The sequence below is a fragment of the Pantherophis guttatus genome, chromosome 14, assembly GCF_059756535.1.
Source record: "Pantherophis guttatus breed Tessera chromosome 14, ASM5975653v1, whole genome shotgun sequence".
NCBI lineage: Eukaryota > Metazoa > Chordata > Lepidosauria > Squamata > Colubridae > Pantherophis > Pantherophis guttatus.
In genome coordinates, this window is record NC_142076.1 from 18,804,089 (window position 1) to 18,808,100 (window position 4,012).

Here is a 4,012-nt window from a genome sequence, read left to right on the forward strand (position 1 = left end):
CTAGATAACATCCAGAAGCAGATTGGCTGGCTGGCTGGCTGGCTGGGGAATTCTGGGAGTAGAAGTCCACACATTGACTTCAACAGAGATGAAATCCAGATAGAGAAACAACCCCGAGTAGCCTTGGACTTAGAATAACTTTATTGCCACTTTAAACGTACACTAATCAGCATACATTAAAATGAAATTGCACACAGCTCTCTGAGGTTCACCACCTCCAACATACACTATATATAAACATGACAAAAATATAAATAAAATAGATAAGATGGATAGAGATAGAAGACACAGATACACGAAATGATAGATTAGATATTGTACATAGATTAGATAGAAGACACAGATAGATACACAAAACGATAGAAGTAGATTAGATATTGTAGATAGATACTGATAGAATAGAATAGAATAGAATAGAATAGAATAGAATAGAATAGAATAGAATTCTTTTATTGGCCAAGTGTGATTGGACACACAAGGAATTTGTCTTTGGTGCATACCCTCTCGAGTACATAAAAGATACATTTATCAAGAATCAACACTTAATGATAGTCACAGGGAAACAGTCAATATAAATCGTAAGGATACCAGCAACAAGGTTACAGTCATACAGTCATAAGTGGGAGGAGATGGGTGATATTTTCAGAGATAGATAGATGATAGATAGATAGATAGATAGATAGATAGATAGATAGATACAAGTAGGTTAGGTATTGTAGATAGATAGATACTGGTAGATAGAATAGGGTTAGGGTTAGGGTTAGGAGAGAGAGATGATAGATAGAGATAAATAGAGTTAGAGATAGTAGATTAGATATTGTAGATAGATACCAATAGATAAATAGATGATAGAGATAGATTGATAGAGATAGAGATAGATAGATATTGTAGATATACCGATAGATAGATGATAGATAATGATAGATTAGAGAGAGAGAGAGAGAGAGAGAAGTAGATTAGATATTGTAGATAAATAGATACCAGTAGATAGGATGGATGGATAGATAGATAGATAGATAGATAGATAGATAGATAGATAGATGATAATAGTTATAGATGATAGATATAGATGATAGGTAGATAGGTAGGTAGCTGATAGATAGATAGATAGATTAGAGAGAGAGATTAGATATTGTAGATAAATAGATACCAGTAGATAGAATAGATAGATAGATAAATAGATAGATAGATAGATAGATAGATGGATGGATGATAGATAATAGATATAGATGATAGGTAGATAGGTAGGTAGCTGATAGATAGATAGATAGATAGATTAGAGAGAGAGATTAGATATTGTAGATAAATAGATACCAGTAGATAGAATAGATAGATAGATAAATAGATAGATAGATAAATAGATAGATAGATAGATGGATGGATGATAGATAATAGATATAGATGATAGGTAGATAGGTAGGTAGCTGATAGATAGATAGATAGATAGATAGATTAGAGAGATTAGATATTGTAGATAAATAGATACCAGTAGATAGAATAGATAGATAAATAGATAGATAGATAAATAGATAAATAGATAGATAGATAGATAGATGATAATAGTTATAGATGATAGATATAGATGATAGGTAGATAGGTAGGTAGCTGATAGATAGATAGATAGATAGATAGATAGATAGATTAGAGAGAGAGATTAGATATTGTAGATAAATAGATACCAGTAGATAGAATAGATAGATAGATAAATAGATAGATAGATAGATAGATAGATAGATAGATAGATAGATAGATAGATAGATAGATAGATAGATGGATGGATGATAGATAATAGATATAGATGATAGGTAGGTAGGTAGGTAGATGATAGATAGAATAGATAGATATAGATTAGAGAGAGAGATGATAGAGATAGAGATAGAGATAGATAAATAATAGATGGATAGATAGAAGTGGATTAGATATTGTAGATATACCGATAGATAAGACAGATGATACAGAGAGATTAGAGAGAATTGTAGCTAGAGAGGCAACATAGGTTACATAGAAATAGAGATATAGGAGATGATGTATAGACAGACAGACAGAAGGTCAGTGAGCCTTGCAAGATGCAGGTCATCCTGGCCCATCTCCTTCCATCTATTCCTCTGCGATTGGCCTGACCTGCTGGAGACTCCCCGCCTTCACCCCAACCAACCAACCAACCAGCCACCCTCAACTCCAGCCCAGCCCAGCCCAGCCCAAGCCAGGAGGGCATCCAGCCTCACCGCCTCCTCTCTCTCTCTCTCTCTCATCCTCTATGGTGCCGCCTCTCCCTCCGCGCGCTCTATGGCACCGCGTGCTCCCTGCCCCGGCCCCGCCCCCCTCCCACGTCCTGCGGTCACGTGGCAGGCGGGAGGGGGGGGCGGCGCTGCGTGAGGCGTGCGTGCGTGCGGGAGGGGCGGAGGGAGGGAGGGGGCGGCGCCGAGGAGGGAGGGAGGGAGGAAGCCGGAAGCGCCGGAGCCTCGCGCGGGGGTCGGGCCGGAGCGCGAGGGGCAGGCCGGCCTGCGAAGGCCCGGACGGGGCAGCCGGCCAGGGATCGAGCGGGGCAGCGGGCGGTGAGTGAGGGGAGGAAGGAGGGAGGGAGGGAGGGGGGGCTCTCTTCCTTTCCTGGGGGGGAGGGGGGTCTTCCCCTCCGCCCCCTCCCTCTCCCCCTTTCTTGGGGTCCCCGCCCTCCCTTTTCCTTTGGGGGAGGGGTCTTCTGTTCACCCCCCCCCCTTCCTGGGGGGGATCTTTCCCCTCCTGCTTCTCCTTTCCTGTGGGGAGGGGGCTTCTGCTCTTCCTTTTATGGGGAGGGGGGCTTCTCTTCCCCCTCTCCTCCTCGTCCCTTTCCTGGGTGGGGTGGGGGTCTTTCCCACCACCCCCTCCTTCTCCCTCTTTCTTGGGGTCCCCGCCCTCCCTTTCCTTTGGGGGGGTCTTCTCCCCCTTCCTGGGGGGGGATCTTTCCCCTCCCTCTTCTCCTTCCCTGGAGGGGGGCTTCTTCTCTTCCTTCCACTTCCCTTTTATGGGGAGGGGGCCTTCTCTTCCCCCTCTCCTCCTCGTCCCTTTCCTAGGTGGGGTGGGGGTCTTCCCCGCCACCCCTTTCCTTCTTTCTTGGGGTCCTCTCCCTCCCTTTCCTTGGGGGGGGGTCTTCTCTTCCTTTTATGGGGAGGGGGGCTTCTCTTCCCCCTTTCCTCCTCATCCCTTTCCTGGGTGGGGTGGGGGTCTTTCCCACCAACCCCTCCTTCTCCCTCTTTCTTGGGGTCCCCGCCCTCCCTTTCCTGGGTGGGGTGGGGGTCTTCCCCGCCACCCCTTTCCTTCTTTCTTGGGGTCCTCTCCCTCCCTTTCCTTGGGGGGGTCTTCTCTTCCTTTTATGGGGAGGGGGGCTTCTCTTCCCCCTTTCTTCCTCATCCCATTACTTTCCAGGGCGGGTGGGTGGGTGGGATCTTTCCGTTCCCCCCCTTCCTGGTGGGGGGGAGGGGATATTTTCCCCCTCTTCCGCTTCTCCTTTCCTGGGGGGAGCGGTCTTCTCTTCCTTCCACTTCCCTTTTATGGGGAGGGGGTCTTCTCTTCCCCCTTCCATCCTCGTCCCTTTCCTTTCCTGGGTTGGGGGGGGGCTGTCTTCCCCTTCTTCTGTCTCTTCTTTCCTGGGGGAGGGGTCTTCTCTTCCTTCCCTATCCCCTCTCTTTCCTTTTATGGGGGGGGGTCTTTTCTTCTCCCTTCCCTCCTCGTCCCCTTCCTTCCTTTCCTTGGAGGGGGGCTGTCTTCCCCCTCTTGTACTTCTCCTTTCCTGGGGAGGGGTCCCTCCCTTTCCTTTCCTGGAGGGGGGGGTCTTCTGTTCCTCCCCATCCCCTTTCAATTCTGGTGTGGGGGCAAGGTTTTCTCTTCCCCCTTCCTTGCCCTTCCTAAGGGGTCTTCCCCTCCCCTCCTCATTCCCTCCCCTCCCCTTCTTTTCCTCTGTGTGTGGAGTCTTCTCTTCCTTCCCCGTCCCCTCCCCTTCCTTTTATAGAGGAGGGGGTCTTTTCTTCCTCGTCCC

At 47.3% G+C, this 4,012-nt stretch overlaps 1 protein-coding gene across 1 annotated transcript in view; it reads left to right on the top strand.

Moving 5' to 3' along the window:
* Positions 1-2,425: 2,425 nt before the first annotated feature.
* RNF216 (ring finger protein 216) overlaps positions 2,426-4,012 on the top strand; it is a 75,136-nt gene continuing 73,549 nt past the window's right edge. The window contains exon 1 of the mRNA XM_034436573.3: positions 2,426-2,555. The gene's annotated coding sequence lies outside the window, so the exon portion shown is untranslated. The remainder of the gene's footprint in view (positions 2,556-4,012) is intronic.